The 27,682-nt window shown below is 37.1% G+C and overlaps 1 protein-coding gene across 2 annotated transcripts in view; it reads right to left on the bottom strand.

The window, feature by feature from the left end:
- The window catches only part of LOC145664877 (salivary peroxidase/catechol oxidase-like), a 227,966-nt gene that overhangs the window by 71,449 nt on the left and 128,835 nt on the right, over positions 1–27,682 (bottom strand). Inside the window, exon 1 of one of the 2 annotated variants that reach the window (XM_081731924.1) lies at positions 7,050–7,448. The exons of the other annotated variant lie outside the window; for it this stretch is intronic. The gene's annotated coding sequence lies outside the window, so the exon portion shown is untranslated. Of the gene's footprint in view, positions 1–7,049; positions 7,449–27,682 lie in introns of those variants that run through there. 2 annotated transcript variants of the gene reach the window in all.

The following is a 27,682-nucleotide window of genomic DNA, read 5'->3' as shown; positions in this document are numbered from 1 at the left end:
TTCAAATAATTCGACACGTATGTGTCACTTTTAAATGTTAAGTAGAAGAAATAGACAAAATATGGTTAATCTAGGAGTCATTTTGTGTATATACATCCTCTCGCCATCACTCAGAGAACAACTGGACTCCACAGAGAGATAAATCAGAAGTCTTACAATGCGATGTACTTGTGAACCACATTCCGAATCTATTATTATCTAACGAAGAAATGATCAAGATGATAATCAGTAGGAGATCAATCTGGTTAATATGGTAGGTAATGGAGAGTTATGTAGTGCAATTCAGTGAGAACCTGCATAGTCATTGCGGGAATACTGTCATTTAGCAATCAGGACATAATGTCTATTTGACAGTTCATGTTGACAGTGTATTTCATGAACTGTAACAGTTTACAGTGACCGTCTCATTGCAATGGAAAGAGAGAGGATCAGTTACTCGAACAGTTGAGCCCCAAATAAGCAGCAACATCCATCTTGACGGTAGAGTAGATTTGAATGTTAATCCCTATTCATCCATTGTACAGATCATTTAAATTGTCGTACCATGCCAATTTTCCATCAGATGTGACAATCGGATGTCAAAATTCTTCTCGAACAATAGAAACCGCATTTTTCATGACGCAGTATCATGTTGACTAACATCACTTTTAAGTGTTCCGTCTTACCAGGCACAAACAACAAAGTTATAACGTTTATTTGCAACAGCTTTCGTCAGTGCATCTGAAACTGCTGTTGGTAGGTGACTATGAAGCTGGACTACTAGAATAAATATTCATATACACGAAGCGTATAGTTAACTGCATTCATTCGCCTTGTCTCTTCCAAATGTGATTTTAATTAGACCTACTGACGGCCTTGAGGACGTAAGCTGTTCTGTGGTTATGTAGTGAGGTTGTGGCATCGTTAGTGACACACATTGACAATGGTTAAAAGCTTAGATTGTTGAGAATGTGTTTCCAGCATATCTCCAATTGGAAACTTCAACTCTACCACGTGGTGCGGTATGGTAAAGCCCAATGGTACCCAACCTTCGATCACTGACGACATACTTTATTGAACAAACGACGACATCGCGACACAGTTGTTAGTTATTATTATTACAATTATTATTAATAATATAAATTACAATAGTGTAAGCCTAAGTTTCTACAATGTACTATGCAGAACTGATTGTTGCAAGTGCTGAGTGATAGAGTCTGTCTCAAAACTGATTTTAACCAGTTGTTCGTAGTTTGAGGGAAATTTCCCTAATCGAGGGAAACTCCGTAGGTAAATTTAGGAAAAAGGGAAATTAATTGATAAAACGTGAAAATCGAAGGGAATTCTCGTGCTGACTGATTGACAAATAGAAATTCTTAATTTTTTCTTTTCTTTTCAGACATAAACCAATACAACACCAATAGTTTTTTTGTTGTGTGTCTGTTCAAAGTAGCATAATATGCACCCAGTAGCGTAGGCAGGAATTTATTTCGGGAGGGGTTCAAACTCAATATGAGAGTATTTTATATTAAAATTCCTAAAACTGCCCCTAAAATTAGGCTAAATTTACACAAAAGTCGAAATTTTGGGAGAGGGGTCCGGACCCCCTGCGTACGTCCCTGTATGCACCCATTGTTGACTAGGTGTATTTGTTTGTAGTTGTTTGTAGGAGAAAAAAGCGAAGGAAACAATAAACTAGGGAAAATTTCATAAGAAAAGGGAAGATTTTCTTACGCAAACCTACGAACACTGCCCTAACCGTAAGGGATTGCGAGATATGGGCAACTTATTACAATATGGCGTTGTTTTGTAAGAATCAAAGATTGGTAGCTGTGAGGTGTGAATATAAGCATTACTGACCAAATTAGTTTTATTTAATCTTATTAATTGGAGTTTGATATTCCTTTATCTTTACAGTATCGAGGCAACTCGAGGCGAGAGCTGGAGAATACAGTGGCTCAGTGCTAGACCACTAACCTCTGGTGTGTGGGGTCCCTGGTTCGACCCCCGGCCAAGTAAGTTTGTGGTGAACAACATCGTGTCCGTGGGTTTTCTCGGGATGCTCCCGTTTCCTCCCACTTTCTCATTTCACAAATTCTTCCATCATTCACTTGCCTTAATAATCGTTTCTGTTAGTCTAAAGGGCATAATCGTGGGACGTTAGACTGAAATATTTCTGATTAAACTAGGGTTCGAACCAATACTCGGACCTTTGTCCGAGGAAAGTACCCCAAGCACACAGAAAGCAAGCATATTAGCCACTGGAGCGGCAGTAGATCGCATTAGGATTTGCTAGCTTGGCTACAGGTACTTGTTTCTTTCGTACAACTCATGAAGCACAGATGTTTTAAACGTATTCCAGAAAAGTATTTTTAAAATATGTGCAACAAAAAGTAAAATTTAGTAGTCAATTCACAGGGAAAAATAATTGCCCGATTAACCTAGAGAGAGTAATTAAAATTCTTTAAATGGTCATTCCGCGACAGGTTACCAGACTAAAGAAAAATATTCTGTAAAGCATAACCTGTTTGCGCTCTGGAATTAAATTCTTGACGTGAAACTCGGCCGTAACGTTATATCTACCCTGAAGTTGTAGTCCATCGATGTGATATTAGACTCACCTCTGGACTACACAATTCTACACAATTGGTTATCGCTACTTTAGGTAGCTTTACGTAGTATCTACCACTTTATCGCATTTTTACATTAAGTTTCTTTATAAATTATTCCTTTAAATATATATTTTAATAACATCACCGAATGTTGATCAGCAGCTTGATCACCGTCAGGAAGTTATTTTTCAGGATCAACGATTAACAGGTTGTTCTCTGATGAAAATAAAACCCCACCAGGCATTAGCGTTTACTGAATTGGTTAGCATCTTTAGTACAACTAATAACTTTTGTTTGGTTAATTGGGTTTTGAGTTCGAAATGATAACGTTTCACGAATATGCCCGTTAGGCTAAGGGAGAAGGATGATTAAGGCTAATAAACGATGATAGAATAATTGGCGGAATGAGAATGTAGGAGGAAACGAGAGTACCTCGAGAAAACTCACGGGCACGATGTTGTCCACCACAGATGTACTTGGCCGGGATCGAAACAGGGGAGGCACCATGCCCTCTAGTCTTGAGTTTGAATTTCTGTGTTTTGAGTCCCCATGCAACACCCGGGGAAACAAAAGATTTCGGTGTGTTCAGTACATAAGCCAATTGTTATTATTTTTTCTTTTAGTTTAACGTTCCACGATTATGCTCCGTGGCCAAGGGAGATGGTGATGGTAACAACGTACAGAATGGAAGAATGGGGAAAATAGGGGGGAAACCGTGAGAAAACCTACGCGTATGGTATTTGTCCACCACACAGCCAACTTGGCGAGAGCTAGGATCGAACCACGGATCCAACATGTCAGAGATTAGCGTTCTGCCACTAAACCACCGCGGGCTCTGTTTGTATATTAGCCCATTGACTTATACTGGGAATTAATTTTTCTGTTTTCTTTGCAATTAATTAGGTATTTAATGATTTTGCTGATCTCTCAAGGGTATTTAATTGTCCCTTACTTTCCCAAAATGAATCTGCAATAAGTATTAAATTTAATATATCTTCAATTAAATATGATTATTAAACGTTAGCATTATATAGTAATATTTAATATTCATGAGGTAAAGGATATTTTAAATAAATTAAGAAAATTAAAATCACAAACTTTTAGTTAATTTCAAAGAAAACAAAATAATTCTCCATTCATATCAATGGGGTTAAGAAACAAAGATAAGGCAATCATACAACAAAATTAATGTTGGCTCTGAATCAGGGATGTACGCAGGAATTTATTTTGGGGAGTCCAAATTCAACTTAAGGATAAATTATATTTTTTAAAAAATCTTAAAATTGGACCAAATGAAGAGAAAGTTGGAATTTCGAGGAATTCGGACCCCCCAGGACCCACCTCCTGCGAAAGTCCCTTTTTCGATCAACGACCGGGACTTGAATCCAGTGCAGATTGTCGGGAACCATAGACCATCATGAGTAGGATGTTTCCCACCATAATATCTCGCCTCCAAGAGAGTTGAATTCCAAAACAAGCCAGCAGTCCCAGTTTGGTTGATTCAGAGTTTTACGTTCCTTGCCACAAACGCAGCTACAAGAGACACTGAGATGGGACCGATTGCTTAAATCTAGTTAATGCGCTTGGGACCTCTGTAACCCCTGCAAATCCCCATTAAACAGTACACAACTTGCAACACAGTAGAGCAGTGTGGGTTGTCTACCTTGAAGGGCTTCTAAGGTACTCTATACTTTTTTTGGACTTCCAGGACATCGGTAGCCCCTGGAATCCCCTGAACATTATGCAACCTGCAACAGAGTGTAGTAGTGTGGGTTGTCTAACTTGAAGGGCTTCTGAGATACTCTATACTTTTAGGATCTCCAGAACCTGTGACCCTTTCCAACCCTTCCAACTGTTTGACTGTTTATATACTGATACTATACTTTGAAGAATATTGTACCTAAAAGACAATGAACACTATTTTTTTAGCACATATAATCGTTTACACTTCATTTATTACCCATGAAAAATGGCTTCTAGTCTACGTGTAATTTAAAAATTCTTTTATTTTCTGCTGCCATTTTTTCCCAACATATTGCAGATCTTCATCACACTCCCTACCAGTTATTATTATTATTATTATTATTATTATTATTATTATTATTATTATTATTATTATTATTATTATTATTATTATTATTATTATTATTATTATTATTATTATTATAGTAAATAACTCAATGAGAACAGACAACATAATAATTTTGGATAATGGGTCATTTTATACTTACAAAGTGCCAGGCCCGCAACCATCCTCATAGGTTTGGGGAGCCATGAATATGTTATAGGGGGGCAAGTCATTAAAACTTCTAAAAATTGTTTTTGTATTAATAACAGCATTTTGTATTGAGGTCTGGAGGGGCCACGAAAAGTTTAGGGGAGCAGGCGGTTGCGGGCCTGCAAAGTGCTTCGATATGATTTTCAGTTTAGCTCCCTTTCAGCAGCGTGGCTACGTGAGACGTGGATCTACATCTTAACGGGCGATCCAAACCATATGAGCTCCCACCAGGAATCGAGCCCGGGTCTCCCATGTAAAAGGCGCGCACGCTAACCGCTTAGCCATGAAGGACCTCACAAGACGTTACGAAATGTAGAAATAGTTGATTTCGTGACCTTTCACATTGTGCAGAAATTTGGGTGCCGAACAATTAATTAAGACCAAAATGTCTTCCCTTATAATAAAAGCTTAGGAACAATTATTTGTTTATTGTAGGTGCTATTTGGTTTATCTTCTAAAGCTTTTGATCTTTTTTATTGTATTATAGGTTATTCATTAGAATTCCAAAACGGAATGAGAAGCATAGAGACGGACCTTAATAGCTCGTAATTTAAGTGCCTCGGTTACGATAGAAATCAAATAAATCCTCAACGGGACAAACTCAATATTGATAAATACTTACTGGAATGCAGTGGCGTATGCAGAATTTCATCAAGAGAGTCAAGCACTCACTCTCACTTCTTTTTAAGGCACTTGTGATATATACTTTGTGTGTATATATATATACACCGTAATGCAAAAAACATTTATTTTTCCATAATATCTTGCTCCCCAAGCAAGACGGAAGCTGGATTAACGTTGACCCAATAGTTTTTCAACGAATTTACAATTTTCGAACAGAGGGCCAATGATCTGCGTTATTTGCGTCAAGGCGGATTAAAAGCTCACAAGCCCCCAAGGGCGCCGATCCTGAGGGGGGGGCGAGGGGCCTTGTTCCCACAAAGCTTATGTGGGCCCCCTTATCGTATTTAAGAATATACGATATTAGACATAATTTGAATGCAATTTGTCTTAAAATCCTCATATATGCGTTCTGTATCTAAATATCCCCCCCAAATTTACAGAGAAATCGGCGCCCTTGCAAGCCCCCCTTTCGTACGCCACTGTTGAGATGATAAATTTAAAGGAAATGAGACAATACTTTTAACCATGCAAAATTCAAAAAAATATTTTTTTCGTACACACAATGTACATTGGGGTATGGGACACATCATAATACTCAAGATTATTTTACATTAGAATTTAGAACTGCGTGGCTGGAAGATAATAGCTATGAGTTTTCCAACAACAGTCACGTGAATTTCTAGTGTAAAAGATCGCTAAGTAGACCTAAGATTTGGTGCTCGTTTTCAAATCAATTCAACTATAGTACAGAAGACATACGTATACACAGACGCGCCGCTCATAAAATTACAGCATAAATTTGGAAAGATTTAACACAGAGAAATTATGAGTAATGTTTTGGGAAGCTGAGAGTGAAAACTGAATTTATATGAAGTCTCTTCCATCTGCATGCTAAAATTAATTCACAGTCTTATCAATTTAAAATATGGTTGGGGTCTGCGTTCTACAGACCCTACTGTGTACTTGCAGGACTCAAAATAAAGGGGATATACTGTAAATGTCAACTGCAAAGTCCATTTGTGAAGCTTCGATTCAAAGATGCGAATCTGTGCTTAGAGGCCAGCCAGCGCTTTGGTACTGAGCCCAAAACGTGAAATGCAACGTAGAGAAGGGGACCCACTCCACGCTGTCTGCGGGGGCTCCAAGCTTTTAGCTACCCCACTGGCACTGAGCCCAAATAGCACGAAGACAATAATATTTTATCTTTAACAATTGAATTATTTAGCTTTCCAGCATCAACAAACATACTGCATGGCTTATTCCACATAACTTTCACGGAAATGTTCGTACTTAAATAAATAAGACTTTCGATATTACATACATGTTTTATTTCATCCCAACTGACGGTTCAAAGACATCTGACTGCCTTTATCATTTAAGAATACAACTGTGATGATAAAGACAGCCAGTAGGATAAAAGAAAACACGAATATCAAAAGTGTTATTGAGTGAATATTGCGGTCTCGTTTTTTTTTTTTGTTTGTTTGTTTGTTTGTTTTTTTTTTTTTTACTTAAGGAGAAAAAACTACTGCAATAATGTTTACATTGTTACTTACCATTATTGGCAGGTGGTGGCATCCCTGCAACAATGGAGAGTCCATCTCCAGTGAAACAACACACATTCCACCTCGACTCACATCGTTCAACTGGCCTCGCTTGGCCCCATTCCCTCTGTATGTAGGCTTGCAGCCATTGCCTCCTTCTATCAAGGGCGAGCGAGGAGAGGGGAACTTATTATTCCTCCCTCCCCATTTCTTCCACATCCAAAAGCCAAACGAATCTCTCTCTGTTGTTTCCTTCAAAAAGTCTCTTTTGGCCTACATATAGTTAAGTACCACCAACAAAACTCCGCACTTCACTAGTCATGCATAAGGATATCCTCCACGCCCAGCCTCTTCCTTCATAAACACCAAGAAACGAAACCATGCTGAAAAAAACAAGGTATTTTACACCGCCAGTTCTGAAGAAAACTTCATTTACGAAGAGATATATCGGTTTTAAGACCACTAGGCAAGTTCGGGCGTTCACCTCGAATATATAAATAATATTTACAACACGCATTGACTTGTGCTCCGATCCGTAATCGCACTGATTAGGTATATTCAAATCCAGTAGGCTACAAGTTCTTCACGGACAACGGTTTTTTTGTGTGTGTGGTGTTGACTTCTTCACTATAGACAAATGGACGAAAATGGAATGGGAAAAAATAAAAGAAAAAATATCCCTGCGGTTAAATCTGCCGTGACAGAACTAGCGACTGGTTCTTTTTTTAAGATCATTTTGGTGTACGCACTCTACACTTCACTTCACTTCGCCTCTGAAGACAGTACCGTTATATGAATCATGTTGTTCCTCTTGTTGGGTCTTTTGTCGTCTTATTTGTTTTTTCTTGTTTATGGCCTCATTTTATCTCCTTTGTTCCTGTTTGCTGTTGATGTGACTGTTTCATTATTTTTAATAGATGTACAGCATGTTCATTTATCTCAGCCAATATTCTGTTTCCGGTTTTAACAATAAAATTGTTGTTACAGAATAATTTATTTTTATTTAAAGTTTTTTTTTCTTTTTTCTCTTTCCTGTGATTGTTTATCTGATTAGAGAATTTGTTCTTTAATTAACACTGAGAAAACACAAAGGGAACTGATAATTGAATCGAAGCTTATATGGATCTGACAGTCCCAAGAGAAACCAAGACAAAAGCATTTGTCGTGCTTCCGATTTGATATTTAAAAAAAAAAAAAAAAAAAAAATGTAAAAATGTTCAATAAGGAATAACAAATATATTTGATAATAAAAAGTGCGACACAATTGCTGAATATCAGGTTATCTAGTTGCCAACGTTTTCAATCCAAAATCAGACTTCAATCCCAGTAGGCTTTTCGCCTAGGCTTTCTTCCAAAATCGAATCTGGCGTCTTAAGCACAGATTGCATCTTTGAATCCAAGCTACACATATTGGTCTTTGCAGTTGACATTTATGGTATATACACTTTATTTTAGTCCTGCAAGTACACAATGGAGTCTGTAGAAATCAAAGTACAACCATACTATTAATTGATAAGACTGTGAATTAATTTTAGCACATTGATGAAAGATTTTGCAGATGGGAGATGCATTCAGTTCCCACTCTCAGCTTCCGAAAACATTACTCAAAATTTCTCTGTATGTTAAATCTTTTCAAATTTATGCTGTAATTTTATGAACGGTTTGTTTGTGCGTACATCTGTCTTCTACAATATAGTTGAGTTGATTTGAAAACGAGCATCAAATTATAGGACTATTTAGCAATTTTCAACGCTAGAAATTCACACGACTATTCTCGGAAAACTCATATTATCTTCCAGTCACGCAGTTTTATAAATTACTTTCAAAATCTTATGTAAAATAACCTTAAGTATTGTGATGTGTTCCACACCCCAGTGTTCATTTTGTGTACGAAAAAATAAGTTCGAATTTGTAGGGTTAAAAGTACTGTCTCATTTCCCTTCAATTTATCGTTATTTAATTATTTCACGTAAAAATAATCGAAAATGCATATTAGTACTTAATCCATAGCGTTTGGGGTCACTGAGAGAATATTATCTCTGGATGCCGTTTAAGTCTAGATTTATCCCTCATGCGTATCCTAAGGGGGAGAAAAGAGGTTTTGCATAAATCCATTTCCCAGTGCGAAGAACAGCATTTCAGCTAGTCACTACATATATTTTAATTTTTTTAAAAAATTGGATTTTTATAGATGTTTTATGATAGATTTACAGATATTTTGGCTTTTCGATCTGTCATACATCTCATTGAACTCAACACAGTGATCTGGCATACATCTCATTGAACTCAACTCAGTGATCTGGCATACATCTCATTGAACTCAACACAGTGGTCTGGCATACATCTCATTGAACTCAACACAGTGATCTGGCATACATCTCATTGAACTCAACACAGTGATCTGGCATACATCTCATTGAACTCAACACAGTGATCTGGCATACATCTCATTGAACTCAACACAGTGATCTGGCATACATCTCATTGAAATCAACACAGTGATCTGGCATACATCTCATTGAACTCAACACAGTGATCTGGCATACATCTCATTGAACTCAACACAGTGATCTGGCATACATCTCATTGAACTCAACACAGTGATCTGGCATACATCTCATTGAACTCAACACAGTGATCTGGCATACATCTCATTGAACTCAACACAGTGATCTGGATGACGTTGTTTTGGAGATCTTTTTAAACCGAAAAATTGATCCTGTACAATTTCCACTCCATGTATTGAGATGAAACTGGTACTAAAGTACACACTCATCAAGTTTTCATCATGACGATAGCAAAACAACAGAGTACACCGCACGGTTAAGCAGATATAGGCGAAAATTATGAAAACTGCTAAACTTTAATTTTTGAAAATTAAAATATTGATCATCTACTTTAATCTAAAGTCAGAGCCGGATTAAGAGGGGCTTTGGGGGGATGTAGACCCGGGACTCCAGATGGATTGGGGTCTCCACTCTGATCAAAGTCTAAACTTGCTGCCTAAAAACAAATAATCATCATTTTTTTTATTTATTGCATTTATGTAATAGGGTAACTTCGTGAGCTTTATTTATGAATTTGGAAAGTTCCATTAGATATAGTTGAGTTGATTTTAACGTTCCGTTCAGCAACGAGGCTATATAAGATGTGGGCCTACTGATTAATGTGGAATCCTAACCACATGAGCTCCCACCGGAAATCGAACCCGGGTCTCCCATGCCCGGGTCTCCCAAACCTAAAAATGGATGCTCTACGAGAACGAATGCCCGTATTAAAAACTGGAACTGCTTAAGCTTCTCATTGTGACGCTAGCAAGATGGCTACTGATATCATCATCATCATTATCATCGGTATTCTTTTATTATTTGTAAGTCTCTGGCTGCAAGTGAGAAGCTCCCATGCTCCACGATGTTCCACTAATGTTTTCGTCTTCACGTACGATTTCTCTGTTTTGATATCGTTCACTAATTGTAATCTCCTTCGCCCCCTCTCCTTCTCTTTCCTGCCACCACACACTTTAGCATGTCACTCATGGTACAGTTCCTTCTTAGCCAATGTCCCACCCAGTTTCTCTTTTTCTTCTTAATAATATCTAAAATTGTTCTTTTCTTCCCTCATCATTTTTAACACCCTCTTATTCATTTTTCGCTCCATCCAGATAATTCTCTCCATTCTTGTCCACACCCACATTTCAAAAGCTTCCAGTTGGTTTTTCATCATTTTTGAGTAATCTCCATGTTTCTGCTTAATATTTAAAATTTTGATTCCCGTTCAACCAAAATGCTGTCCAAAGATAAAACATCAGTCCAGAGACCACACCAAGTAGAACAAGATAATATGCTTGGGGATGAACTCTCATGTGCAATTTTCGAAAACAAAATCAAACAAAAACGAATTTTTGTGGCGGTAAAATGTATACCGTTCGTTCCCATTGTTGCAAGAAATTGTTGTAAATGCACTGTTAAATAGCAGATGGTTATTTGTGTCTTCCTAACAGTGACAGAACATACTCTTGCCGCACATACTACTTGTATACAGGGTGGCCCAAAAGTAGGTATACAGACCAGCATCGATCAAGTATGACATTTTAATTTATTAAGATAATTAATTTATTTGCTTTGGTTTGTTCCGAGCTTAAGGTATAAGAGTAAATAAATTAAGAACAGATAAGAGAGAAACTAACTCAATACCTGTATCTATAACAATAAGTAAATGATATAAAATATTGGGCCACCCTGTATAATGAACGCATGCTATTATAATGTATTGTTACCTTTAATTAGACATAGACTCCAGTGAAAATGAAACAAAATGTTTCATATAGTTTCGGTCTTGAAACAGTGTTTGAAGTGTAAATAAAGCAGAGGCGGTATGTTTTATTACGATCTTGACTCAACACGCCGGCTACCTAAGTGTTGAAATACAGTGAGGGTATGTTGCGTAAAAAGATTGCATTTCTATTTACATAATGACTCAAAACCATTGAAGTGCTTCTCTGTAGTTACGGGGGAGGGGGGTATGAAGAGACTTTGATCCACCGCAAACAACTTTCTAAAAAGAAAAATAACCATTTATGTTGTATTACAGAGAATTATACACGAAAATGTTCAAAAACAGAATTTTTATATTAATTTCCTGCGGAAAACTCCCGAATGTCCTACTCGACTGAGATATTCCAAACCACTGGAAAATCCGCTCCCACAGTAGACAACCCCTAAATTCGCCCATGTTCAAAATACGACATTTACATGCATTAAGGCAAGAAGACATACACACATATATAAAAAATAGTTCAATATTGCACATCAAAATATAAACTGGATTAACTTCTTTGAAAACACCTCATTTGAAAAACAAAAGATAGGAAAAAGCTAACAAAAATGTCGGTGTTCTCAATTTAAAAATTATTTCCACATATGAAATAAAATATTTTTATGTGCAAAGCTATTCCTCAATTAATATGTATAAAAATGGATTTATTAAAGATATTTAGCATCTACTCTCCAGTGACGGTATGTCTTGATCCCTGAAAAACCAGAGGTGGTATGCCTTCATCAGAGAAAAACCAGAGGCGGTATAGAATACCGCCGCATATCGTCTTACTTCGATTACTGTCTCGGACTTATTTATACCTGTCCCTATCTCTGTTTGTTCTCTGCGATAATTATAGCTCAGTGGTAGAGCGCTCACCTCTGGCACGATAGGGTTCCTTGATTTGTTTTCTGGCCACGTGAATTTCCGGCCACGTGGACAACATCGTACCCGTGAGTTTTTTCTAGAGATTTTCTCGCTTCCTTCCACATCTTCATCCCACCAATTTTCTCATAATCGTTTATGTTCATCAGTTATTCGTCTCTTTAGCCAACAGGGCATAAGCATGTGACATAAAACAACCTGAATTTTAATTTCATGTCCTTTTGTCTGTTCCCGGGTTAAAAATACCCACCTCGTCTCGATTTACAGAGGTGCTTTGGTCTCGTCTTGACAGTATCGAAATAAATTGAGCCAATTAAAAATATATATATAAGTAGTATTTAAAAAAAAACAGTCGTTTCCTGTTTGTTGTGACTTCATTTGTATTATAGTACAACTAGTTTCTGTAGAAATCTAGACAGGTAGCTTAGTTTTCGGGATGAGTTGCTTTCGGACGATTTTCTCAAAAGTGACTAACGCAATTTTGAGTAATCCACAAGGGTAGTTTAGTCTTGGAAGTAATTATTTTTATTTACAATTTTCTCAAAAATAAATCTGGTGATTTTTAAATATTCATAAATATTGCTTTTATGATGTGATGTAAGTGATTTCCACAAGAAGTACAGTAAGACGTCGATAATCTGAACGCGGTCCCTAGAAGCTTTTTACATTTTGTCTTGTCTTAGCGCTAGCGATAAACAAACAGTAGGGTTGTCCGTCGGCGTTGTGTGAAGTCAGTGTTTTTACAAAAACTCATTCATATGTTCTTGTTTGTCATATATATTTTTATTTTTATTTTCCCTTAGGCCTATACAAGTTAAGTTTTAAGTGTGAGTTACAAGAACAGTGTAATTTAGTGTACGAGCAGGTTCTTCAGAAACATTAAATGTAAGTAGCCTTACCTATAGTATTGTAATTACTCTATGTACTGTATAACTACTGTAGCCGAAATGGCATTTTCTTGGTCATTTTTGAAAATCCGAACAATTTGAAAATCCGAACTACCTGTGGTCCTAATTAGTTCGGATTTTCGACTTCCTACTATAGTTTACGCTTGAGTTTTTTTTTTTTTTTTTTTTTTTTTTGAAAGCTTTCTCAAATACGACAGATGCGATTTTGTCGATACAGCTCGGGATACAGTGGGTCGACATGTGACGGATAATTGAGATTCTCCGAAGAAAAAGGTTGAGGGGAAGAAAAAAGGGCCCGCGAGATTTTCATCGCATTTTCATGTACCGGTTCAAAATAGGGAAGAAAAAGGGCCCGGGAGATTTTCACTGATTCTTGTAGTACTCGACGAGGGAAATCGATTAGGGAAGGAATTTTCAAAATCGGCACAGGCAAACATGAAAATGAGATTTGCTCCGTGTTTGCCTGCGCCGATTTTAAAAATTCTTTCACTAATCGATTTCTCTCGTCGAGCACTACAAGAATCAGCGAAAATCTCCCGGGCCCTTTTTTCTTCCCCCCAACCAAGGAAAGATAATGTAGAAATTGCTCCCGAACCAAAAATGCTATGCTATATTCTTGTTATCGTAAAGTCTACAAGTTCTACAAGTTCTTGGTGTGGTGGGAGTGGATGCTTGCTTGTATTGTGCCGAGGATGCTGTTGATGTCAAACGTACCGTCTGTTGCTATTCCTTATATTAATTGACTCGGTTTTGCTTCAATCCCTACTCCTAATGTATACAGTGGGACATCGATTACTCGAAGCTGAAGGGAATACATTAAAAATTCGAGTTATTGATTTTTTCGAGTTATCAAGATTGCCACAACAAAAATTCGAGATATCGATGTTCCGCGTTCCTCATTGAAAGTGACAGTATGGGCCTAACCTCTATAACTCGAAGTTTTATTTGTTCAACCTCTATAACTCGAAGTTGTGAAAGTTCAAAGGGAAAACAAAGTTATTAACTAGAAACTGGCGGAGGGGATATTTTCATGTGTAAACACGAATAAAACACAACAACAGTACATGTTAGTGACAATGACAATTACATAAAAGCATAGAGCTACTATAGCTTCGAGTTAACGAGGTCACATAAAGCGAAATTCGACTTATGGAGGTAAAGTTCGACCGGTAGAAGTTCGCAGATACGAAATTCTGAGTTAACCATGTTCTTAAATATGATTATGGAACCCTTAAAATTCGACTTATCGATGTTGTTGTGTTTAAAAATTCGATTTAGAGAGGTTATTTTAACATCGAGTATTAAAAATGAAATCTCTAAAGTTTTACGTCCCACGGAAATCCTGGCCAGGTTAAAGGATATGGTGGTCATGAGAAATGAATGAAAGTGATGGAATGGAAAAAGTGGGAGGAAACGGGAGAACACCGAGAAAAACCACGCACATGGTGTTTCTCCACCACACAATGCGAGTTGGGATCGAACCAAGAACCCCATGCACCAGAGGTGAATGCTCTACCAGTGAGCTACCGCGACCCCCAACTTCGAGCATTATGGAGAGTTCAAAGGAAGTGAAAAAGTTCGAGTAATCAAAACATTAGTTATGAGATTCGAGTTATCGATACTCAACTGTATATACAAGAATTAATAAATTAGGTTAAGTTTTGTTTCCTTGCAAGTGATAAAAGGTTTTTTTTTTTTCCCCGATGGCTTTCCTCAAGAACCACAACTGATTGCAGCTATCATTTACAGATTGCAGCTGTCCCTTTGTTATATGTATCAAACAAAGAACATTGTTGCAAGTACTTTCAGCCGACTTGTAATTGTTTTAGATACAAAAAATTCTCTAGAACTACCATTTCATGGTTGATTCAATTCAATCTCAATATTTGTTCTCACAATAGCGAAATACATAATTTTTTGTTCAAATCTCTTTTTTTAAAGAAAGAAAACTGAGAAGCGAAAAGGAATTATAGAAGAAAGCTCTGCATGAATGAATCGAACAATCTTCTTTTGTTTTGTTTTATGATAAAACAAAACAAATCAAACGAAATATAAAACCATAGTTTGTTACGCTTTGCAGCTATCTACAACCAAGATGCATCATCAAGTAGTATGGAAAGGCAGAGCCATCTGGCGGCACACAATATTCAGATAAAATACCTGAACGTTTCACAAGCGGAAAACTGGAACACAATCAAAGAAGGTACAAAAACGTGACGAGCAGATTTATAACCGGCTCCGATGCAGTGATGCACCAAGTTTTTCACATTAACATAAATTTTAAATAGCAAGATGGCACACTTCTCAACGTAAATACTAAATTACTTTTCTCATTTTCTTTTATGAGTTTATATACTGGTTCTGTAGAACTTGAGTTAATTCTTTCTTTGGCCTTCAACAATTATTTTGCTTGTTTTTGAACTTCGGTATAAATTAATATTATGTTTATACAGGATGCTGCTATCTGGATACACTATATATTCTGATTCGTCTCGTCTCGAAAACTAGACTTGAGTCGAGACAAGAAATATTTTTCTTAAAAAAAATTGAGACGAACGAGAAATTTGTCGACTTTCCTAGGCAACATTCATCATCATCATCATCATCATCATAGGCATTCTGCCCTTATTGGTAGGTCACTTCCCCCAGCTGAGAAGCTTCCATGCTTCACGATCCCCCGCTAACCTTTTCGTCTTCGCGTATGATCTTTCTTTTTTTAATATCATCCATTAATTGTAGTCTCCTTCGCCCCCTCCCTCTCTTTCCCGCCACCATACCCTCTAGGACGTCCCTCATGATACAATCTCTTCTTAGGCAATGTCCCAACCAGTTTCTCTTCCTCTTCCTAATAATATCTAAATGTATTCTTTTCTCCCCAACCATTTCTAACACACTCTCATTCGTTTTCCGCTCGACCCAACTAATTCTTTGCATTCTTCTTCACTCCCAGATTTCGAAGGCTTCCAGTCGTTTTTCGTCATTTTTTCGTAATGTCCATCTTTCCGACCTATACAGCATAATTGTCCACACGAAGCACTTTATGAGTCTTTTTCTCAACTCAAGGTCCCACAAAATAGTATCCCCCCCCTAAAAGCTTCCTTTACCATTCCTATCCTTGCTTTTATTTTACGTTCACACTTCATATCATTACTAATAATGCTACTCAGGTATCGAAAACTAGTCACTTGTTCTATTTTCTCCCCTCCTACTTCTATATTTTAACACCGACCCCTTCGTTCCAATCACCATGGTTTTTGTCTTTCTACCATTTATTTTCGTCCCATATTATTCATAGCCTTTCCTCAAGTTTTCTAACATATTATTAATTTTTCCTTCAGATTCTGCAACAAGCGCCATATCATCTGCAAACTGTACACACCTAATCATTCTACCTATTACCAGGCCGACACCAGCCAGAGGTTTGGGGGGGACATGAATATGTTAGAGAGATAAGTCCTTAAAAATTCTCTTACAAATATCTATTTTTTTTTATTGGGGTCTGGAAAGTTTAGGGGGAGCCTAGCTCTCCTCAGGTTACAGGCCTGCCTACTACTAAAATGTCGTCTTCATTTTGTTCACTAGATAGATATTAAATAATGTAAGCAAAAGAAAACATTCCAGTCGAATTCCCCTTCCAATTGCACTCACCCCTGTCATTTTCTCTCCTATTCTAACACTTACTTGTTGGTTCATATACCTAGGTACAAGTTTCTCTCGAGTCTTTGATCTTTCCATTACAACCCAACCTTCTTCCCTACAACAATTCCCAATTCACGCTGTCAAAAGCCTTTTCTACATCAATAATACCACATACACCTGTTTCCCTTTTTCTATAAACCTTTCACCGGTCATCCTTAATAAACCAATTGCATCTCTTGTGCCCTTACCTCTCCTGAACCCGTATTGTTTCTCCTCAACTTCATTTGATGTTCCATTCAACCTTCTGCTCAGAATTTGAAGCAAAAATTTTTGTTGCATGAGATATGAGATGAATAGTTTTATAATCCTCACATCTCTTCGGGTTCGATTTCTTAGCCATTGGTATCATGATCGTCTTTAGGACGTCTTTTGGGCACTCTCCTGTTCACACGAATTATATATGAAAAAAGCAAAAAGAGAATGCAGAATATTGCTTGCAGTAGTAGGAGGTGCATTTCCTAGTATATGTACAGTATATACGTCTCCTACTTTGTAAACAAAAGAATGTATTTCAATCACTACATTATTGTATTCGATTACAAAAAAAAAAAACATTTGGAAATATATAAATTAATGAAACAAAGCGGAAAGAAAAAAAAAATGATTAGGTTAGTTGTGTGATTCGCCTCCACCGTCCCACGACCTGGTTTAGTAACCCATCCATTGCAGTTCCACTTCACAGGAAACAACTGGCCAATTTCTTTTCTTTTCTTTCTTTCAACCACTGGTCGTTATCCGGTTCCCTGCCCGTTCAGCTGTTACATCACTTCCTGATTCGTAACCAGACTTTTTTTTAAATTTATTTTTTAACGAATGACAACAAGGAAGAAACAAGTTTTGTGAAAAAGGGAGCGAATCGTCCGTTTCCTACAAACACTGCTGGTCGTCGTCGAAAGTTTAAGAAACAAATGGTTGATGATGACGATGATGATGGCATAGCAGAAGCCAAACAGAGTGAGATGGCAAATAAGAAAAGAAGGCAAACTGTATTCATCATTTGCTTTAAAAACTCCTTTCACCTCCTCGCAGAAAGAAGCCAGGAAGTGTTGTTCCGGTAGAGCAGCGAGAAAACTGTTCGTTTGTGGGTTGGATTTGATTGAGTAGTTATAGCTACAGTGCTCACTGGCAGTCCTCACCCACACGTTTTGCAAGAATGGCGTTTACAAAAGTCCCAACAACCAGTTCATTGACACTTTAAGTTATATACAGGGTGTGTCAAAAATACATGAAACACTGAACAATTTTAGGAGGAACCGAAAAAGAGCAAATATTCGAATCAAGTCGTACTTCAGAAGATAAATTTTCAGTAGTCTTTATTTTATTATTATTATTATTATTATTATTATTATTATTATTATTATTATTATTATTATTATTATTATTATTATTATTAATAATAATAATAATAATAATAATAATAATAATAATAATAATAATAATAATAATAATAATAATAATAATAAACTCTTAAAACTGCTTTGACTTATCCGTACATTAATAAACTCAAGAGGTGGCTATATTTTCACCATATAGACAGCTTTCTGAATTAGTATTGAAGAGAACTAGAATGAAAATTCTTTCAACACACCGACTTACGCAACATAACGCGTTGTATCATATGAATCACATTCAAAATACATAATTAGCAGTAGTACATACAGTACAATGTGTTGACCCAAACAAACAGTTAGTTAATACCAAAAACAATGGTTGAAACGATTCCAAAGTCCTTATAGGTGAAGGGATGCATTTTAAATAGAGAACTTAAAAAAAAAAACTACCATAAACGTTTCCTTTATTGCAAAACATAATTAATATTCCAAATTCATGAAAGACAATACGTTATCAGCAGTGAATTCCTTCTAACACCGTGTTGTTCTTCTTCCCCACTGTCTCTTTTTTTTTTTCATCCAATGTATGATAATTGTTTTATTCCGATCTTTACTTGTCGTCCGTATGTTGTTTATATTTCCCTTAATTTTCTTTCTCTTTGCGTGTATTAAGTAAGAAGACATGATGCAAATTTTATAATACACAATACCACAATATTTCCTGCCAGATTAGAACAATCTGATAGGAAGCGAGAACGAAGCACAGAAAGACACACGTTCTCAACTCTTTGTTGTGTCAATGCTAAAGAAATATTAATCATACCCAGGGGTAAAAGTGGATCTGAAAAGGTAGGGGGACAATAGGTAGTTGCATGACGTCACGCTGTCCCCCTGCATATCTTTGCTCATTGTATTTTTTTTAGGAACTGGGGGGACGCCGTACATATTTTTTCGAGGTCGGGATACGGCGTCCCCTCGCGTTCCCCCTCACTTTGACCCCTGATCATACATCAGAGTAATACCTCATTTACCAAAATTTCTATATATATTTACTGTGTCCGTCCGGAAGACACAAAATCTCAAGAAATATTTGATGGACCATCATAAATTTGGGCCAAGATCAGTGGCGTAATTAGGGAGTGGCTATCGGGCTCAAGCCCCCTCTCGAAATTCCAGGTACAACAATAATCCTCCTTATCATTTCTAAGTAAAAATATAAATGCTTATTCACGTCTTCTGCATAGCACCCCCGAAACAAAATCCTAAATACGCCACTGGCCAAGATGTAGTGTCAGGAATCGAGGAGGTTGATGGACGTGATCTATCCACCGGAAGTGCTAGAAATCACTTCCGGTTTTAACGTTGATTACTATACAGCAAAACAGGTAATAGATAGCAGGTAAAAGCAGTCTTCTGCAATCGACTATACTGCGCGTCAGCCGAACTGGCGGATGACATCAACCAATGATGCGGCAGTGCACTGTTGCCAAACCTCCAGTAAGAAAGGCAGTTTTCAGCTGGTGAATGACATGCAGTAAAGGTACTAATCCAATATTCCATAACAACACAAAAATATGATCCTAATCACCGACCGCAGCCCGAATCAAGAATATGAATTAATTTCCTAAAATATACATAGAACTGCATTTACATAATGTATGGTGGTATACCTTTGTTGCAATCAGAATATCAAGTCGATAGCCCTCAGTTTCAGATTCAACCTATGAATATTATATAAAAATAAAAGGAACACTTGAACTATCCTTTCCTGAGTTTGTCTCCTTAAATCCCGACTTTCAATACCGCTTGTACTAAGTTTGTTCGGCGATATTTTATTTACGTAAACACAAACTCCAAATTACAGAACACTATAACCCACCCACTCGTTTTCGTCACAATAAACACTTTGTAATTTAACACTCCAAATTTCAAAACACTATAATGTATAAATTTATATATGTATCTATAGGAACAGATATCTATAAACGACCTAATACCCCCTCCAGTTCGATCAATAGGTATGGTGCTCTACTAACTCCCTTTTTATGGAGCCAGTCCACCTCTGGAAATGGTTGTTGGTTGAACTGAAATTTAGTGTCCCTTTCAGCACCGAGGCTATATAACAGATGTATCCATAGTAAAAGGTGGAATTCAAAAGATTATAATGTGTTCAATGCTCTTTCATAGGGAACTGAATCCGGGACCTCGTATGGTAATAGGGAGGGAATATATATCATCGGACATGTAGAAGACTGATTCTTTTTTCATTTTTTTTTTTTAATTGACGTTCCACAGGGAGGTAGAACGAAGGAATGCAGGGCCTGGGGCATAAGATAAGAATTTCTTTCATTTTGATTAAGAAGGCAATGAAAATAAAATAGAGTTCCTTATCAAAAATCTTAGGCTGACTTTCGGGTTGGTAGTTTTTTTTTTTTTTTATTTACGTCCTTTTCCAGAAGCAAGGCTAAATGGAATGGGACCTAAAGTTTAATATATTGAACCTACCAGATGCGCATCTAGAAATTTATTGGGAGAGGTCCAAAGCTTGGGGGAGTCCAATGCTACAATGTATTATGTCTAAGTAATATTAAACTATATTCTGCACCCATAAAGTTTATAAGTAATTGTTAAGTTATTCCCATTCATATTTTCAGAAAAAAATGATAATACTAGACCTGTTTTTGTAAGAAAAGAAAGAGTACAGATGAAGTGTAAGATCAAATCTTTAGGCCATATTAATCATCTCTCTGTCAAACAAGCATACTTTTATTAAGAAACTGTACAAATGTAACCTGAATTATGAAGTTTGGGAAAGGTCCGGGCCCGATGGACCCCCATGGGTGCTCCCCTGAAAGCTACCAATGAAAATACAATAAATTATATAAACGAATGTTGTGATATTTATGTGACATATGCATACTGCTCATTTTAGTATTGAAACTACGTATAGCTTTGACAGTAATAAAATATGAACAAAGCAAGCACCTATTATTCCTAATCTCTGTGTTACAGTTCCGACCAAAGCAAATATCTATTACTAGACCGAACAGAACATTGGCCTTGTGACGAGAAGCGTTGTCCTGTTGAAGAATGCCATTCCCAGGCTGCAAATATGGTCAATCAGCAATGACCTACCGATAGACAGAAGCTGTCATGGTGCCCTCCACACGCACTATTGAGCCCATGGATGACCATCTGACGCTTTCGCAAATAATATTGAAGCCACTATCAGCCTGTTGCCATCCTACTGTGGACGTCTCGACCAGCTGCTTCAGTTCAAGACGACGGATTCTGATCTGGACATCAGTCTGATGAAGGCAGTATTCTGATTCATCGTACAATGCAGCGTTGTGCCATTCTTTGGCGGTTTAATGACGGTGGGCACGTACCCATTTCAGTTGTCATTAATAATGCCGTATGGTTAACAGTTTTACATGTGTGAGGCGTCGACGAAGGAGGCCCATATCTAAGGCGTACGGTGACCTATGTGTGCTGAGACACACTCGAGCATTGTCTACTGTTAATTGTGCCAAAGTTTGCGCTGTATTCTGTTATACCAACCTCAATAGTCTACGACTCCGATAACTCCAATGAATTATAGCTGTCCCATGTCTTGCGGTTTGGTGCTGGTTTTATCGTTCTTTTCCCCACCTTTGGAAGGCACTAACCACGACAGCCCACGAACACCCGGCAAGTCGCGCTGTTTTCAAGATACTCGTTCCCAGCAGTCTGCAATCTGGCCTCTATCAAACATAGATATATCGCCAGTCTTTCCTATTTTACGCACAAGCATAACACTGACTGATCAAGTTAGTTACCTGTCACTTCTGTAAAGCAGTTAAGCTGTGCCCCGTGCCTTTAAGTCAGCACAGCGACTTCGTTGAAAAGTAGCGTATGGTTATAATGTTTTAGCTGGACAGTGTATATAGCAGAATGTTTCTGGCCATGATCGAAACAATAATAATAATAATGCTAATAATACTAATAATAATAATAATAATAATAATAATAATAATAATAATAATAATAATAATAATAATAATAATAATAATAATAATAACTAACTAACTAACTAACTCTATGGCCTATGGAACCCGGTGGTTCAGTGCCGCGTTCACAAAAGCTCTCCACTGACTTCTATCCTTAGCTAATTGGATCCAGTTTCTACTTTGTATTCCTATCTCTGCGAGATCCATCTTAATATTATCCTCCCATCTGCGCCTAGGTCTTCCTAATGGTCGTTTTCCTATGGGTCTACCAGTCAAGACTTTGAAAGCGTTTCTACTTTCTTCCATTCTAGCTACATGACCTGCCCACCTAAGCCTCCTAGACTTGGCGACCCTAACAATGTTGGGTAAACCGTATAAACTATGTAGTTCCTCGTTATGAAGCTTCCGCCATTCCCCATTCTCGTTCCTCTTGGGTCCGAATATTCTTCTCAGGATCCTGTTCTCAAATACTTTCAGTCTATGTTCTTCCCTCAGAGTAAGCGACCATGTTTCGCAACCATACAGAACAACAGGCATGATTATCGTTTTATATATTTTAAGCTTCAAATTCCTCGACAGAATTCGCGACTACAAGAGATTTTGAACCGAATAGTAACACGAATTCCCTGCTTTTAGTCGACATTTAATTTCTTCGTGAATATGATTTTCGTCTGTTAATATTGATCCTAAATATTTGAAAGTATCCACTTTATCAAAAGTATTATTTAATATTTTAACGCATCCACAATTTGCCGTATTACGGTCCCGACGCACTTCCATGTATTTAGTTTTCTAATAATAATAATAATAATAATAATAATAATAATAATAATAATAATAATAATAATAATAATAATAATAATAATAATAATAATAATAATAATAATAATAGCCTCTCCTAATATTAATAACCTTTTTCAGCTCTTTATTCTGTATACAATAATTAGCATTGACGTTAATGAACTACTCAAAACATGTGATAGCTATAAATTTTTCATGATGTGTCAGCTCTGAATAAACCGGACGCATGAATAGCTTTCTCCATTTTTTTTTCAGCTGAGACTTTGGAATTAATATTTTATTTCCTCTTCACGTTGTATGTTATGTATGAGTCTTCCGGGTGACCAATTGGCCTCTCTCTCCCTCTCTCTCTCTCTCTCTCCATCTTTCTTTAAATTTATCGGATCATTAACTCCATCACTTGTAATAAAAGGTCTAATTATGCGTTTGGTCGGTAGGATGTCCGGTCTCGCAGAATATTTTTTTCCAGCCTTTACTTGGTTTCTTGTGAATGTGTGGTTTTTGTGATAGAAATAATTATTTATGTTACAACTGTTTAGAATTAATTATGGTGCAATTGTTTACAATTTAAAAAGAAACATACGTACAAAAGAAACTTTAAACTAATTTCAGAACTGAAGTTGAAAAAGAAATGTTAATTTAACGCTCTGTAAGCTGGGAATACATTCAGTGAAAGCAGTAACTACATACACGACGGCTAAGCGTAGCGAGATGATCTCTGGTTGCAAGCCAAGGCGAACTTCAGCCATGTGAGTGTGCTGGACAACCAGTTGCGGATCCAGCCCAGGGTCGGGGGGCCAAGGCTTCCCAGTTTTTTGAGTACCAAAATTTAAGCTATTATTTATATATTTTTGAAAGTTTATAGTAAACTCATGATATACGTATCACAGCCTGGTTCTGACTGGCCCTCCTACTTCTAGATCCGTCATTGTGGACAACATGGTGTCCACGGGTTTTCTCGGAGTTCTTCCACATGCTCATTCCCGTATTCTTTCATAACCATTCTTTAATCATTCGTCTTAGGATTTAGGAATTAGACTTCTGGCTTTCGGTATCTATGGCCATGTTAGGTTAGCCCGTCAGTGTGAGGGTTGACGTCCCTCGATGATCACACTATCCAAGGAAAGGGAAGGAAGGAACCGGCCTGGGACTTGTATCTTAGGTACCTTCCCGGCATTTGCCTGGCGTGAATGAGGAAAACCCAGGAAAACCTCATTCAGGTTGGCTGGCCTGAAACAGCTTATACACTTTTTCGACCGAATGTCCTCACCGGGAATCGAACTCGGGACCGCCCGCACCACAGACAAGAGCGTTAGCGAATCACTCGTCTTCTTCAGCCCCAAGACTATAATGTAATTACACTATAATATTGGATATGTATTAGGGCAGTCGAATTTTTTTTTTTTTTTTTTTAAGTATTACCTTCTAAACTGGTTCCATATGAGACCGAAATAACTTATGAGAAAAATGAGCTTAATTGAATAATATTAAATGGTGTCCCATGCTGAGCTCAAGTTTCCAATATATTTATAGTATACAAAATGAGGCAAAGGTACTTTATAAATTTGGAAGGACAATTGTACTTTAAACTACTTCAAAACGACATGTCAAACGACCTTCTTCCTATTAAACATTTTGAATCTGAATCCAAGATGTCGGGCTTCAATATGGCCGCCATGATAGTACTATACAGTAGTAGATGCAGTTCTACCTCTACTACCACTATCCAATATATGGTGTCATTCTCTATAACCGTTCCAGACTTACAAGATGCTTTTTTTTTCGCATTTTGTATACTGGAGATGTATTCAAAACTTGAGGGGCTACTTAATATTATTCAATGGGCTACTTCAGCCTGATATGGAACAATTTTAGGAGGTTAGACTAAGGGATGGCCAGAACCGGTTCCAGGTGGAACCGGTTCCTAAGATCCAGTTCTGGAACCGAGTTTTCGGATACAGGTCTGGAACCGGTTCCGGAACCGGTTTTGAAAACCGGATCTCTAAAAACCGATTCCTGGAACCGGTTTCCGACAGAACCGGAACTTTGTGGCCATCGCTAGTTAAACTCACAAAAACTCGTTAGTCGAAAAATAAGATCACTCTATTACTTCCTTATTGGATTACCTCCCTTGCTCTCATATCAATACAACTATACAGGATGACGCATATAAGTTTACAATGGCCATAGTCGCTAACACTTTCGTCCTGGGTTCGATTCCCGGTGAGGACATTCGGTCGAAAAAGCGTGAAACCTTTCTCAGACCAGCCATCCTGAGTGAGGTTTAGCTAGGTTTTCCTCGATCACACTAGGCGGATACCAGGATGGTACCTAACAATATAGGTCTCAGACCTCTTCCTTTCCTTTCCTCGGATAGTGTGATCGCTGATGACGTCATCCCTCATACGTGACGGGGTAACATGGCCATAGATGCCGAAAGCCCAGAAATCTAATTCCTAATACTAATGTTAACAATAGCGCACTCACATAAGGTCTAAGGCTCTCAAATCTACCTACGGCTCCCAATTTTCTTCCTGTTTTTTGAATGGAGTTCTTGTCCACGACTTTTTGCATAAGAAATTTTACGCTTTCTTTAAAAAAAAAATCAGTTTTAATGAAGAAATTTTAATACGTTTCAATTTTCTTTTTCCATTATAATACAAAAAGTACTATTAATTACTGTATTCTGAAGAAAAATCATGAAAAAAATACTTAGCCTGGGTGCGTATTCTTGGAACCTTGAACTTTTTAAAAAAGAGTGTTATCAATAACCAGTGTTTCTTCCAGATATGTTTTCAGAGGGCACTGCCCCTCTCCCCGGAACTCTGTGAGTGTTCCCCCCGGAGGAGACCAAAATAATACGTCTATAATATAATAATAAATAGAATAGTACCAGCAGTGTCCCACGGAATACGAAGTGTGTCCTCCCGGAACATAGTTTCTGAAAGAAACACTGCCAATAACTGTTCTGAAAAGGTAAAACTAATGAAAATGAAAATATAACAAATTTCGTGAAACAAATTTATAATTTAAATTTTATAAATAAACTAAGATTAATTTTTATTTTTGAATTAGCATTTATTGAGGCCGTTAAAATTTGAAGATGAGAAAGTTAAAGACGTTATCCGAAAATTCCTTATTTCAAACATTTTGACACGACATAACAGAAAAAAAGTAGGGATTCTGTAAATAATGAAATTTCATATTGTTAAACTAACATCATATACAGTGAAACCTGTCTTTAGCGGAATCGAGTGGGACTTGCAAAAATTTCCGTTAAAGTCAGGTTTCCGTTTAGTGGAGGTAGACTTTTCCTTTCTTTAAAAAAAAATACATGCTTATAAAGGGGCATACTGAGAAAATATATTGCTGTACGTACATTGTTCGATTACAGTACTCCTTTCTTCTACGAATAAATACACACACACACAAAAAAAAAAAAAAATTAAAATGAATACAAAATATGCTATGCACACGTTTTCTTTATTTTTCTAATAGCCAAGCAGGGTTTTATGTGTACATTGTTGCTTGGCTGCTTGACTTTCCGCATACACTTTAGCCTGAGAAATTATACTAAATGAATCAGAATAATTTTTTCGTAAGGCAAATTTTTGCAGTACCTTTAAACTTCTGAGAGAATCTTGATATGCATTTATTCTACACTCTTCTTGGAACTCGGTATCGTATTCCTCTTCTTCCTCTATCTCGTTTTCTTCTTTCCGACATTCCGTATGATTCTTGATTAAGTTGCGGGGATTAAGGACAATTTGTGGGGCTGAATATGAGTAGTGGTTGGGGAAGATCAACATTGTCCAGAAATATTTAACAAATGAATGAACATTTTATCGCAGACAGTCTAATGTATATGTCTCACAGAATGTCTAAACATCTTCTAAACGCTCTAGTCCGGAACTCAGAGTTTTCCGTTAAATGTTTATTTTTCTTTCCGTTGTCCACGTAACACAGTTTCCGCTTAATGAAGGGAGTTTTACACGTTTTGTTCTCCAAAATTCATGGGACCGTGAAATATTTCCGTTTAAGACAGTTTTCCGTTTAATAAAGGGTCCGTTGAAGACAGGTTTTACTGTATAAAATAGCCGTTTATGACTTTTAATTTTGTATTCTAAGTGAACGTTTGAAACTCAGAATAAAGGTTTCCCTAAGGAAAAACTACCCGTAAATAAAATTTTATACCAAAGGAAAATGGTTTTGTAATTGTTTTTGGTTTATAGTTACGTATTTCCCTGCCAGTTTGAATTTATGCAACCAGAAAAACACATATCACAAGATGTATAGCTCCCAGGGGCTAGACACGATGGTTAGGCAACCAACACGACACTTGTGATGTGGTGGGTTGTATAACTTCTCGTTAATGCCAACAATTTAATGTCAGTCTAAGAACCACCTCTGTAAATCTAACCTATATGATTTCGTATGCTTCCAGGCCCGACCAAATTGCTGGTTAAGATTGGGTTTGACAAGCGAAATTCCTACCCGGATAATCGAGACACAACATTCGTGACTCAATGATCTAGTTGACTTGTGTCATTATTCGTCGCTAGATCTGTCTGTCATAGGTTTGAATCCTGCTGAGGGTTTTGAGTGTCATGTGTTGTGCTTTTACCATTGTTTTAATTGTCAATCGTTCATTTCGCATCATCTCCTTTAGACTAAAGCGCAGAACGCTGGGAGGTTAAAACTCAAAAATTAAGTAAAAT

Source organism: Thermobia domestica, chromosome 11 (genome assembly GCF_964235325.1).
Source record: "Thermobia domestica chromosome 11, izTheDome1.hap1.1, whole genome shotgun sequence".
NCBI classification, from domain to species: domain Eukaryota; kingdom Metazoa; phylum Arthropoda; class Insecta; order Zygentoma; family Lepismatidae; genus Thermobia; species Thermobia domestica.
Note: the sequence above shows the minus strand (reverse complement) of the source record. Positions and strands in the feature narration are given on the sequence as shown.